We start from the raw sequence: 15,318 nt of genomic DNA on the forward strand, positions 1-15,318 counted from the left end.
GGACTTTTTGAATCTAGCGTCCCTGGTGGCGCCATCTATATATCGACTGGTGCGTTAGAATCTGCTATCTTTATCGATTGTCCAGTGAGAATTTCATGACATTTCATATATTGGAAGTGAAGTTATTGCGTTTTAAGTGTAAATATGTTTGCGTTATCGGTGCGAAAATGAGCTTCGAACAAAGAGCCAACATTAAATTTTGTTTTAAAATTGGTAAAACTTTTACCGAAACGTTTCAATTGATGAAACAAGTTTATGGCGGTGATTGCCTATCGTGAGGACATAAATGACGATCAACATGTGGGTCAATCAAAATCCGTGATCACCGAAAATTCCATCGAAACTGTGAGTGAATTCATCAAAAACCAGCCGAAATCATCATTGAAGTTCATGGAAATGGAATTGAACATCTCCAAAACATCGATTTATCGCATTTTGACCGAACATTTGGGCTTACGAAAGGTGTGTGCACTGTTTGTTCCGCACAAATTGACTGACGACCAAAAATTGCTCAGAATCCAACATTTGATCGATGCTTTTGACCGATTATTTGACCAAAAATCACATTTTAACCATTAACCACTCCCCGTATTCACCTGATATGGCACCGTGCGACTTCTGCCTTTTCGGAAAAATGCATTTGCCCATGAAAGGAAAGCGTTATGCAGACGTAGAGACCATTCAAAAGGCTTGCAGCGGCATACTGGCGGCCATACCGACCAACGAGCTAAAACACTCGTCCGACATGCTTTTGGACCGTGCAAAAAGCTGTATTGAAGCAGACTATTTTAAATGAAATAAATTGATTTTGCCGAAAAAACCATTTGTTCTGTTTTTTTTTTTAAGTCCTGTTTACTTTGGAACGCACCTTGTAATTAGTTCAAATGCATTAAGCAAGTAAATAAAATAAGAAAATATTTCTGTGTTATTTATGTAAGAAATCAATAATCACAATGTTGTGACGACCTGTTGATAAATATTAAAAAACACAAATTAATAAAAAAATCAATTTACATTTTTTCTTTTTTAAAAAACATTGTATCCACAATGAATGGCAAAAAACAACAACGTAGCTTTTAAAAAGTCTCAACACGAAGAAAAAGTGCCGGCAAATTTCATTTCGCAACTATTTGAAAAGGGAAAATTTTAAAAAATTATATAACAAATAAAACAAACGTGAGAGATGTTTAAATTCATTATGAGGTGTAAAAAACAACAACACACAATAAATAAAATCGAAACAAAAGAAAAGAAAAGAAGACAAAGTTGTTGATTTCACTCATCGATGAGGGAAAAAACGAATTGTAAATATGTATTAAAAAATTGTATACTCATGTGCATATGTATACATGTATGCAAGTATGTATATATGTGTATATGTAAAACTGATATTGTGTTTAATAGATGCGAGCAATGACCGCTGCTGGAAAATAAAATCGAAAAATAAAAAATATTTGCAGCAAAAATTGCTCTCGCAAACAAAATACTACAAACAAACAAAAGAAACAAGCAAAGCAGCAACAAAAAAGCAACTGCAGACTGCAAGCAAATATGTTTAAGTATATTCATATGTATGTATGTGTGAACACAGTGTAAATTTCTGCATGCCAGACGTCATATACAAGCATAAACAGCAATAAATTGCTAATATGATTTTTTTAAGAGAAGAAGAAGAAGCATACAAAATTTCAGAAAAAATTGCAAGTACCTACAATGTAGCATAAAATGGTGTATGATATTTATCAGCTAATAAAAATCGCTCTGCTGCGCAGTCACTGTGCCAGCCAAATTCACATAAATGAAACATAAAACGAAATTATACACACACACAGACATACAAATAAAACAACACAACTTTGTATAGACAACTTTAAATGATTTAAATGGCGACCTGTTGAACCATTCATTCATTCATAGGAGCCAACAACCAGCAGCCAGCACAACTTGCCACTCTACGGGCGCATATAGACACATGAGTATATGTGTATGTGTCCACATGTGTGAGTATGTATGATCACATATGAGTATGTGTGCCCACATTTGAGTATGTGTGCATATGCTTAAGCGAATTTTTCTCACCTATTCAGCGCTTGACTATTTTCTACGCCACATCTTCACTTTATTACTACAGAAATTATCGCTTCTTTCAAGTCTTCGCGCAAAACAATAGACTTTTCAACACGCTTCGCTTCAGTCAACAAGTCATGGGCCAAAGGAAGATGTGCGGGCACACACCGGTCTACACATATGTATGCAAACACTTGCTTGAGCAACAATCGGACTACAAAACTTTTATTTACATAGAGTGAGACGCTTTGTATGGAGGAAACTGTCGAAATCTGTCTCACATGAGAATATTCTCACATTGCCAGTGTTGATTAAGACGCTGAGGTTTTACAACCGCTTTCGGTGCTGATTGAAGTGCCGATTAGCGCGGAAGTCGCAGCGAAAGATTTGCTCACAAAATAAGAGACTCACATGTGCTTAATTATATGGAGCACGGTAAAGAGATTCGGAAGGAATTACTATGTGCTTAAAGATGGAGCGCAAATATTGCATTTCATTGACATTTCAGACCGGATAGCTGGTTGAAAGTTGGCTTTTTTACATCCAAAAATGTTTGTATGTATTTTATGATTTGCTTCCGACGAGCTTTGAAGCGTAGAAGACACAAATTAGCACTAAAATTATGCAAGAGTAGAAAGTTTGATATGAGTACCATCACTTAGCGATCTATGCTGTCTTTTCGTTATCCCTGACGTTAGCTTTGATCACCGGATTGAGTAAACCAGTAAAATATGATTTATATAAAATCTTTCTATAGTCACTTTAAAACAAACGACTTGAAAAAGGAACTCAAGTTTAGTAAATGTTTCATATTTTGTCAAGTCGTGATATCTCAAACGGATTGCTAGTGGAAGTACTGGGTATAGAGAAGGCCTATGGAGCTGTACTGAATAACTATGTGAAAAGACAGAAAGTAACTAAATACACAACTATCTGGGCGGAATAGCTGACCTTGTCGACACCAAAGATTAATTCCAGTGTAGTCCAAAATTGCAGGAAGGCTTTAAGCTCATTATCATTCAGACACAGGAGCATTTTTCACAGCGCAAAGGCAGACGAGTGGGTCAAGGAGCCTCTCTAGATGTGTTCTAGGTGAATTTAGTAGCATGCTCAGAGAGCTTTGTACTCACTTTGAGCAAATAGCTCAGAACAGCTGTAAATCAATAACCAAATTAAAAATAACGGAGCCTAAGTATGACAGGACGAGAACTAAAGACTTATTAAATAGGTTCAGAAAGAGTAGATACAGACTTCAAGCTACTATAACGGAACATTGGCCTTTGTGAGAATATGCGCTAAATATGGATCTGCCCTATAATCATATTTCCCACAGCTGCAAGTTAAAAGAGAATGAGGAAACAGTTTTACACTTTCTTTGGCTGAATCACAAGTCCGACATAGAACATGTGGACTTCATCAGCAACCTTCTAAACCTTGAATAGCTGTCTATAAAAAACATTTAGGATATAAGTAGTTTCATTGAGTGCATCAAATAGTTTGATCACAACGATAAAACGAGATAACAGGCATTGAAAATACAGCTAGTGCAATAACTGAAGACGCTCGACCTTCCCCAGCGACATCGCTTCACTCTATGGGCTTTGAAATCTTCCAAGAAGATTCGACGTTTTCAAGCCATACTTTGGACAATTAATGATTACAGTTATTATTAGTAATGCTTAAAGTAATTACTAGTTAGGATTAGTGGAGTCATGTGTCGAAGTGAGGAAAGTTGTCTGAGCGCCATTCACTTGGAAGTGGCCAGAAACGATTCTTTTACATATGGCTCAAGCAGCTCACGACTTCCGGTCTTAGGCCAAGTATCCTCTGGGTAGCCAAAGAACATCCGTTTGATGGGTTTGCGGCCCGCTATGTAAAAAATTCCCCCAATGAAAAGGACACAACAACCTCGGATAAGAGACCCCCGTTTTGATAACGAACATGGCAAACGATTTAAGAACATGCACCTGGAATGTCCGGTCCCTTAATTGGGAAGCTGCCGCAGCCAAGCTGGTTGATGTCCGCGTAAAAGTAAAAGCTGACATCTCCGCCGTCCGAGAAGTACGATAGACGGGACAAGGACTGAACCGAGTAGGTCCTTGTGGCATTTACTACAGTGGGCATATAAAGGAGCGCAAATTCGATGGTGAGAGGGAGACCCCATCGCCGAGTCCTGGCATTCACCCAGGTGAAGGAAGGTATAGCCACAATCCGCATCAAAGCGAAGTTTTTTTTGATTTGCGCCCACGTCCCGAAGGAAGAGAAGAACAATGAGACTAAGGATGCCTTCTGTGAGCTTTTGGAGCGCACAGGGACCGGTAAATACAGTCCCCATGATGAAATATTCCTAAATGGGTTGAGACTGATCGACTTCACCGAGGCCCGAGGTGGTTATATGTAGTACAAGATTCCAGCATAAGAAAATTCATCTAGCTTGTGATAGATGGAAGACACGTCTCCAATGTTTTATCTATCTTGTACAACAAGCATAAGGAAGGTTAGACGTAGAGAAACTGCAATCACAACAGACAGTCGAACAATTTTCTACTCGACTTGCACTCCTGCTCTTTAAGAGCAACTCAGAATAAGAGAATATTTTTTTAAGGTTTCATACACGGAGAAAGCCGTAACCACTCCATCAGTGTAGAATCTGTTTTAGCGCTGTCGAAGAACGAGTCGAATATTTATTTTTCTCTTTCAAATTTCTTTATTAACGTTAAACTCAGAATGTAAAGGGTAAAAAAAACATAGTTGACGACGATCCTCCAAAAATTTTGAGGCAATCAAAAAGCAAATGAACGCTGTCAACAAAAATAAAAAAGTTTTACTTGAAAATTCTCAAACTATCATGGGCATCTGATCAAGTTATTTGTCGCTTCATTCTACAAACATTCCAAATATGGATTCAGTCTTAACTTCTCGACGAAGTTATCAAAAAACCAAGATTTATCAAGCAAAAACCAGCAGGGACCTTAGTAATTAACTATTTAAACACAAGTTATGAACATTTCCCCGGCACTTCTCTTAGCTTTTTCACAGTGATAAACAAATTATGGGTATTAAATAACCAAGGTTAAAGCAAAAACTACTATGTACTACTAATTTATCTTTTTTTCTTTGGAATAAAATTGTCTACTCAAAAACCACATTTAGCTGCGGCGAGTAAATGAAAAACCACAAAAGCCATTGACGTATGAATTCTTCCCGCTTTTTGTATGCAAATTCGGATTTGATTTAAAACCTTTTTTATGGTGCATAGCAATACAAAGTGCATAATAAAAGAGCATATGTATATGTGTAATAATTGTATGCTGAATGTCAATGCGCTGCCGAGGAACGAGAGACCGCGAAGTTCCCACCATTGGCCGCAATAAAGCTGAGAATGGAACTAAAGCGCAATGTAAACCGTGTGCAAAGCAGCGGCGGTTTGTGACTAAATTAGTAATCAAATAATTAATAGCTGTAAAAATACAGTTGGAAGTAGGAAATTGGAAATAGATAAGTGAAGAGAACAAAGAAAATAAATTCAGACATATTTTAACCAGGCTAAATGGAGGTATGACAGTTATTAGAAGATAAAAAGTGATTTGACAACAGTTGAGTCAAAAAAATAAAAAATAAAAATTAGTCAGTTCACTGCGAGTAAATTTCAAATTTTCTGAGTTCCCAGAGACATAAATTGATTCATTAAAAAATCAATTTCCGTTCGGTGGCGCCAGCAAGCTGTCCGATCCACCATGTATTGAGGGCTTCTCAAATGTTACACAAGATACATACACACAAAGGAAGTATCAAATTTGTTGCAACTTTTTTGTTGCGTACTAAACGCACAATGCATAAAAAAATGAAGAAACGGAACGCACCGCAAATATGTATAGGCCTTGAGGACACTGGTGCATAAACCTGGTCACATGCTCACACACGTTGCAAATATGTGCGCACAAGTCAAGTCGCCACAGAAACGGGTTCCTGGAACAGGTTGTCGATCGCCACGATCTTCTGGCACGCAAACTCAGCCAACCAACCAGCGTCCACCAACCCGTTTTGCTAATTATTTTTGCGTTGCCGCTCACATGTTTCCCTTATTTTTTTGCACGCAGCCACCGAAATGTCATTATCCTCACGTGAACACTACTTAATGACAGCTCCGTCGCACATCTTACAGCACACCACATGAGCGCTGACGTTACTTGCCACCTACCATCGCGCTCTAACCGCCGTTGCTTTGCGTTCTCTCTCGCTCTCTCGTTCTAAATTGCCGGTTGCACATGTGGCATAAGCCAGCTAACTAGCCAACTATGCGGCCGGGCCGGCTGTGTTACGCATGAAGTAAATTCTTAACTGCACTCGGCAGAACACAAATTGTTGTATGTGGCAGCAGCAACAACAACAAGAAAATTGCATGTGGCAGCAAATTGTGTGCAACGTGGCCTAGACGCATGCAACATACAATGCAGGCACTGCATTTCGAGACATAGCGTTGCATATAGGGAGAATGGCGTTGCCAGCTGTAGTTACAAAATTATGTTTTTAAAGAAAAATATAATAGTTTTGTGGTTTAATAGAAATATTTTTCTTGAAATGCATTAATAAATATTTTTTCACTGTTACAAATTTTGTAGCAAAAACAAATGCGTGCAAGTGGCAGCTTCGCCAACTCATTGGCGCCTGTCTAATTGTTATTAGCAACATAAACGCTCATGACTTTTACAGCTAGGCGCGTGTTTGTTGTTGCATATGTTTGCGTGCAACATAATAACTACACGGAATAGCGTTGGCAACGATTGCAGCAGCGACAGAATGAGAATGCAGTCATCCTAGAAATTGTTGCATGCCACAGTGAACGTGTAAAAAGCTACATTGCGCGCATACATGCAAACACGCACACAAATGTATGTAGATAGATTCATGTACATACATATGCATTTGGTAAGAATATTATAGAGAGGAACGGAGATACTATGTAGAATTCCAAGTTGTTGCTTGGTTCTCTTCAGACAATATTTGCCAAATATTGTATTTTAATTAATAAATACAAAATATTTATGGATTAATTTATATATACATTTTTTGACAATTTTGTATGTTAAATTAATTTTTTTTTTCAACTCCAACAAATTTTTATTTATTACACAATCAAAAAAGTGAAAATAACTTATTTTTCGGAAAAAAAAATTCAACCAAAAAAATATAAATACGAAGTAATGTGTTTTAATTATACTTTATAGTTTTTTAATAAGTAGTAATTTTCTTTTTTTTTACGTATTTTATGTAATTAATATTATTTAATTTATTTTATATAATAAATATTTTTTTTATTTATGTAGAATTTAAATTTAATTTTTTTTTAATTCTACGTATTTTTTTATATATTTTTTTAATATTTTTTGTTACATTTTTAATAATTAATATTATTTGATCTGCTACCTTGAATTTTAAGTTCCTATCCGGCTTGATAGTATTATCAATACTTATTCTGTATAAAAAATATGGGCAAATTTAACAAAATATTGCAATTTATATATCTTATTATGTTTGGTTTAATTTTTTTTTTTTCATTTTATAACTTAAATTATTTATAAAAATAATTAAACTTGTTAAGAAAGATTTTATTGAAGTTTGTTAACTAGCTACTTTTACACAAGACCGCTGAAATCCTCCAACGACGCACCTGTCTTTACCATCGAAGAGCTGCAACTGGCGACAAATTATTTAGACCAGACGGCATACCAGCAATGGTACTAAAGATAATAGCCAAATACCGCCCAGACACTACTAGAACTTCTACTACTTTGGGTCTACTGTCCCAAAGCTGGCGTTTTCCTAATAATTTGGGAAAAACAACAGTTTATGTCAGCATATGCCAGCATACTTGCCTTTCTATATACTTGACACAACTGATAAATGATTTTTCGAACTTTGCTCAAACCAAGGATAGAAGAAACAGTTACGAGGACAGAAGGCTTATCACCCAAACAACACGGTTTCTGAGCTGATAAATCAATACTGGGAGAAATTGAATTTGTTATGAAGAAGTGCACAGCACAAACGGACGGAAAGCCTTCAACAGCGTTCCACGAAAAACATGGCTGAAGCATTAGAGGAAAACTTTAAAATACCCATATATCTCAGCTTAATGCGGAGGAGTCATTTGGAAGGCAGAATCCTGTTGCATAAAACAACCACTCAAAAGAGCGAGCAAATATTGCTAACAAAGAAGCAATTCCAACTATAATAGACATGAGAACAGCAACATAAGTTGTCAACTACAATATTAAACTTACCTGCTGGGCACGAATCCAACAAGCCTCAGCAAAGGCGTCTAAAATAACTTTCCAACTTAATAGATTCATAGTTAACGACGGGGGCCCGACGCAGGAAAAACGGAAGCTTTTGAAGTCAGAACTCTGAATGTTTTGCTGAGTTATGGACAGATTCGTTGAGAAAAAATAACCGACACAAAGCCGTAGAAAAGGTGTATCACACAGCTGCTCTAATGGCAGTATCGGCATATCGCACAGTCTCAGACGAAGCTGTATATGTAATAAGCGGAAGCAAGGCCATCGACTTATTGGCATGTGGACGAAAGAAAATGGGGACATTGAAGAAGCAAGCAACAAATGTCATCACCACAAAAGAGGAATAGAGAACGCTATCTTGGAACTATTGCAAGCTCATTGGGAGCAGGATTGGCATTGTAATTGGACGGCCAGGCTGATCAGAAACGTAAAAGAGTGGGAAACATAAAATGGGTATATACATATATAAAATAGGAAAAGTCGAAGAGCCGTCTTGTATAATATATACAACGATGCGATCGAAAATGATGCTGAATACACATTTTTCAAATGACACTTTTGTCGGCCTTCCAAATTTGGATAAGATCATAACTGTCATGGTTCAAGGTGATAAAAACTGGAAGAACGTGAAATTACACAGACATATAAGTCTTAAGACGACAAATATGGAACGCCAACTTTAAGCAGTGCAAAGGCAGTCCCAGGGTGGGCAACAGTTCTCTAGAGGAGAGTTTTTAGTGACCTGTGAGTGGCACATACCATTGCTGTTACCACACAATAATGATGCGGAAGACATTTATCTGAACTTCCTCCGAAAAAAATAAATAAACGATTTATTTTATCTATAAATTAACTGGATTTTTTTTATTTTTAACACAATGATATAATATTTTTTTAATTTTAATTTTTTTTCCTGTGTATGTAAATGTTTTTCTCTCACAATTTAATCAATTAACACATATTTTTCACGATAAAAACTTGGACTCTCTAATTTCTTCGAATCACATTTAAATTAATTCAAGTGTGATTGCTCCTTCAAATTCGAGCAGAGGCGCTCCCACATTTACATAAAACACACATACACGCTGACATACTTTCAAGCACGATTCAAATGAAACCGACGAAAAAGCTGATACTGAAATCTGAAGTAAAACACTCCCACAAAATCTTGCATTTGTTTATAAACAAACGGCCTCTTTTCCATAAAAACGAAAAAAAGTTAAAGAAAAACGTAATACAGCAACAAAAAGGTGAGGAAATGTTTTTGGCATTTTACGTTAATTGCGCTGCAAATGCCAAGTGCCATAAGCGGCCAAAATGAATTATACCAAATCGAGACAAAACATCTGTGTAAAGAGAGCTCAAAAGGTGACATCGCGCGATGTAATTGTGAGTGTGTGTGTATAAAAAAATTGTATAAACATTTGCCTACAAAGTGGTTTTTGCCATTTTTTAATTAAAACAAAAAATAATGTGTAGCATTTTTATTCGCTTTTGGTTTTTGTTGTAGTTGTGTATTCATTAGCGCTTGATTCCTGTCGCATTGCCATTTTAGAAAATCATATTTATAGCTAATTTTCTGAATATTTATTGATTTATTCATAGCAATATTGCTCGTTTGCGTTGAACGAGACCCTTTAAATGCCCATTTTTGGAAAGTGGAAATCAATAAATGTCAATAAAAAGCGACTTTTCATGTTGTTGCTTATTAGTTGAACTCTGTGTTTCGAAATGATCGTAAAATGGAATATAATTTAAAAATAGAAATGAGTGCGCAGTTATAAAAATATTTATTATCACATACTGGATGCCTCACAGTGGAGCTTAAGTTAATACAAACTCTCTTCAAGCTTATTTTTTTTTTAAGTTTTTTTGCCGGTGATCTGCGAATCTTGACAATTTATTGGAACGTTTTTAGATTTTTTGCAAAATTTTCAGTGACTCACGAAATAGGTTTCTTAGAAAGTGAACCTCTTATAGGATTTATTCCGGAAAATATTATCAGAAGTAAGACTAATATACATAACTCGGCTGTAGTGTGATCAAAGGACTAGATACCAGTGAAAGAAGTTTCAGGAAATGGTAACCCATTAATGGGTTATATCCACTAGCATGTCAGAAAAAACTTTTTTTTATTAAACCTTTAGCAGGAGAAAGATTTTTCTGTATAAAATTATATCAAATCCCTTAACCAAAATAATTTATTTAGGAATGAATACAGGTAATGATCAAGGAAGTAATCAAAATTTTGACTCTTAAAAACCCTGTGTGAATTAAATATAAGAATTTTGGTTCGAGACACACCTCGCGTTTCAATCTGTTGTCCGACTGACGAAACTACAAATTTTTTTAGAAATTAAATTTCAAACTTTTGTCGAAAAGTATATATTTTGCTCTTCAAATTTCGAGCATAATATCTGATATTTAGTACATATATATGTATGTGAATATATCTCCCAGATGGAACCATAAGTTCATTTCCTGGTAAGAAAAACAAAATTTGACCGCGGTAAGTGGCTTCAAAACGCTAACACCCACATAAAAATCGAAAGTTTCTGACACCTAAAGCAATAATCTTTCAAATTACTGCCAAACACAGCGTACTTAGTACAAAAATATAATAAGTAGAAATATATGTATACATTTGTAGAGGTGTGTTTGTTGTATGCATGCTTCTGCAATTGTAAGGCAATTTTCTACAAGGTAACTATGAAATTACTTTCAATTTTCTGTGCAATTTAAAAAATCTCATTGTGTGAATTAGCAAATTTAATGGATTCGAAAACTGAGTCATCTTGTGTCACACCGAAAGATAGCTCAGCTATATATTTGCTAAGGTTCAACCGAGTTTGTTTGTTTGTAGATAGGTTTTGAAGGAACATTAATCAGCTGCAAAACTAGTTTTGCAAAGTCACTGAAAATGTTTATATATATAGTATGTATGTATGTTATATAGTATGTATGTTTGTGCATACTTTTGTGTTTGGCTATAAGCTGGGAGCATTGTTTGGCAACTTAATTAAGACGGACATTTATTTTTTGGCAGATTAATAAAAAAAATATATATGAAAATATAAAAATTAATCATTAAAATAGAAAATTAAAAATGATATTTGTATTAAAAAACATTAAAAAAAATATGTAGAAAATATAAAAAAACGTTTATAAAAAATTGGAAAAAAATATGTAGAAAATATAATAAACTTAAAAACAGCTAAAATAAAATCAAAACTTCAAAAAAATAAAAAGTTAAGAATAAAACAGGAAAATAATACTCCGGATGCACCGAAGCTATAACCCTTCACAAATATTTAACTTGATTTTGATCGTTCAGTTTATGTATGTATATGGCAACTATATGCTACAGTGATCCGATGGGAAAAACTTCTTCGAAAGTCGGATTACTGCCTTAGACAATAACCTATGTAAAATTTCGTGAAGATATCCCGTCGAATGAAAAAAGTTTCCATACAGGCACTCCATTCCGATCGTTCTGTTTGTATGACAGGTATATGCTATAGTGGTCCGATCGAACCGATTTCTTCGAATATTGAAATATTGCCTCAAATAATAATCCATTCCAAATTTTGTGAATAAATCTCAACAATTGAAAAAGATTTCTATACAAGCACTTCATATCGAAGGACTGACGGAAATGACGTGGTAGACTTTTGAATATTTTCGTTTAAAAACTAAAAAAAAATAAGACTTTCTATTTTTAAAAAATATTGAAAATTTGCCGTTTTTTACTCGAAGAAACCACTGTAATCCCATAATTAAGACTGACATAATTTTGAATTAGTAAACATACATATATTGGTAAGTCGAAAAAGTCTCTTCGTATTTTGTCAATAGATGTCGTTGTAGTCGTATATCTCCAGTGCTTTTAATCACATTGTAGCATATACATACATAGTATTAGAGAAACTTCGTTTAACAAAAAAAATTAAATTCGGGGAAGTTGAAAAAAAATTACAGCCGTTCAAAAATGAGTGAAAATAATGAAGAAATTCGCTATATTTTGAAAGGGAAGGGAAGAATGCCACCCAAGCCACCAATGGAACGTATGAAGTTTACGGAGACTGTGCTGTATCAGTTCGTGTAGCACAACAATGGTTCGCTCGCTTCCGTTCTGGAAATTTCGATGTGAAAGATGCAACTCACTCTGGTCGACCTATCGGTGAAAAAGTCGATGAAATTATGGAAAAGATTGACCAGGACCGTCACATAAGCAGCCATGACATCGCTAAGGAACTTAACATTCATCATCAAACGGTTCTGAACCATTTAAAAAAGGCTGGCTACAAAAATAAGTTCAATTGTATGGGTACCACATGAATTGTCTGTGAAAAGTTTAATGGATCGAATTAACATCTGTGATTCTTTGCTGAAACGAAATGAAATCGAACCATTTCTGAAGCAAATGGTAACAGCAGACGAAAAGTGGATCAAATACGGCAATAATGTGCGAAAAAGATCATGACCCAAGCGTGGTGAAGCTCAACACATGAATGCAAAGCCAGGATTGACGCCTCCAAAGCTTATACGAGTATGGTGGGAATGGAAAGGAATCATCCACTATGAGCTGATTCAGCCTGGTCGCCCTTACTTTGCACCATCGGACTACCCATTGTTTTGATCAATGCGGAACTCCCTTAAAGGAGTAAAGTTGGCTTCAAGAGAAGCCTGTGAAAATGACTTGTCGCAGTTTTTCGCCAAAAAACAAGAAAAGTTTTACGCTGATGGAATAATGTCTCTATCGGAAAAGTGGCAAAAAGTGGTCGACCAAAACAGTACATATTTGGTTCATAAAGTTCATTATTATAAATATTAAAAAATAGGTGGAAGTTTGACTAGAAATACGAAAAGACTTTTTCGACTACTCAATTTTCGAGTGATGATAGTACAAAAATATATATGAATATAATAATTCAAATAGTTTTACTTTGATATGAAATATAAATAATAAAATTGAAAAAAAAGCAATAAAAAAATAAATTTAAAATAGATTAAAAACCGAAAAAAATATTGATAAAGAGTGTTGTAACAACATTTACCAAAAAAAAGAATCAAATAATTATAACGGCAATATTTTAGCTATTCTTAGACTTTTTCTGAAGTATGGCAACGTATCCTATAACAAATAAGTGATTATTTGACTTTACACAATAATTAATTTCGGTAAAATAACTTAAAAAACAAAACATAGTCTACATACTTGTATATATGTATATGATTCTATAAAAATCATAACTTCTACTCACTTATTTGACATTATCGCTTGAAGATAACGTAAAAAATATCCGTTAGTCGCTAGTATGAAATCTCATTGGGATATCCGTTTCGTAAATCCACATAAAAATGCTTCCAAAATGATAGAAGTGTTTTTTGATGGAATATGAAGGGTTAGAGTTTTATTTCAATGCTGAGTGTTGTTGCTGAAGTTGATGTGGTGTTTAGAACTCGCTTTTCTTGAGATTTGCGCAGTGCAGGTGTTTTAGTTATAGTTGAAATTTAGTTACTTATGTTTAGTTGAGACGGTTAGTGAAATACTGTTATTGTTTAATATTATGTGAAGTTTTGAAAATTTAAGTTATGAATGGAAAATGTTGAATTAGTACTGTTATTTTGAAATTTTATTTGTTGTAACTGCAAATCATTTGCGGCCTTTCACTTATTTATATAAAGCATTGCTGACGAATTTGCGTTTGCACACACCTCGAAACGTGTAATTAGCACCTTTTTCATTTCTTGCAGAGATTCGTAAATGCCAGCCAGCGGTTTTGAGACGCAATTGCCTGCACAGACGGCCAAATTTAGTGACTGAGCCAGTTGAGGAAGACTACACAAGCGATTTAGCACACGAAATAATGGCAATAACTGTTAATTTGACACATGGAAGTGTTGTGTATATAAAAAATAAGCTTAGCACAAACTTAGTTTAGTTGTTATACAAAATAATTATTATAATATTCACACTTTCTGATATATTTTGCACATTTATTAGTTACTATTTACATATTTTAACGATTTATCTTTGCTTTTGAGCTTTGAAACACTATTCTTCACTTATTGATTATTTTCTTATTGGATTTCTCACTTCTTAAACAATTACTTTTATGCTTAAGCGCTAGCACACGGATCTGGTTAAGCATTTTTCTGCCTCGAACACGTCGCTTTCAAGATTTATGTACTATATGCACTATATATGTGTTTGCTTTGCGCTGCATTGCACTCTCGTACCCGCGCTCGCGCATTCTATTAGATCTAAATACAAAATTAACTTCGCGGCTACGTGTTCCGAAAATCAAGTTGCGCTTAAGTTCAACGTTAAAAAGTAACTGAATTCCGAGTAAACGCTCAAACCGCTGAGCACTGCATTGGTAAGATCGATCGTACGCTGAAACACTCTCCCGGTGCGGCGCGGCGCACTTTCTTAACACGAGACTTACCTTGCTTCAGCTGCTACAGGCCGCCCGAAAAGACCGGCTTCAACAAGTCTGGGCGCGTTGCCAGTTGGTTGGCTGCAAAGAAAGACGAGCATAAGACAATACACAAGCAACAACAAACACAGCAGCACAGTTACCTTGCACTTTCCGCGCGGGTCGCTTGTATGCCATAATACTCACAGTAGTGACGAGTTGGCTGCTGTCTGACTGGCTTTACCTGTGGCTCCGCGCACACCTTTGCGCTCGCAACTGTGTTCGTACGTGTTTGCTCTCAAACATGTTCGTTCGGCCTCAAGCCCAGCTTTGATTTTGCGGTCGTGTTGGGCTTTGTGACACGCCAAGAAACTGGTTAGTTGGCTTAGACGAAAAGCGGTCGTGTTTAAGTGCGCCACACATTGGATATTCCTGATTCTTAAGCATAATTCTTGCAGTCGGTACGTGCCACACTAATGGCCATCGTGGCTCACGAGGTACGAGAAATCGATGACATTGACTTTTTGGTA

The 15,318-nt window shown here is 35.5% G+C and overlaps 1 protein-coding gene across 1 annotated transcript in view; it reads right to left on the reverse strand.

Moving 5' to 3' along the window:
- The window catches only part of LOC126752139 (serine-rich adhesin for platelets), a 226,881-nt gene extending 212,831 nt beyond the window's left edge, over positions 1-14,050 (reverse strand). Inside the window, exon 1 of the mRNA XM_050462719.1 lies at positions 13,631-14,050. The gene's annotated coding sequence lies outside the window, so the exon portion shown is untranslated. The remainder of the gene's footprint in view (positions 1-13,630) is intronic.
- Positions 14,051-15,318: the final 1,268 nt, after the last annotated feature.

Source organism: Bactrocera neohumeralis, chromosome 3 (assembly GCF_024586455.1).
Source record: "Bactrocera neohumeralis isolate Rockhampton chromosome 3, APGP_CSIRO_Bneo_wtdbg2-racon-allhic-juicebox.fasta_v2, whole genome shotgun sequence".
Lineage (NCBI taxonomy): Eukaryota > Metazoa > Arthropoda > Insecta > Diptera > Tephritidae > Bactrocera > Bactrocera neohumeralis.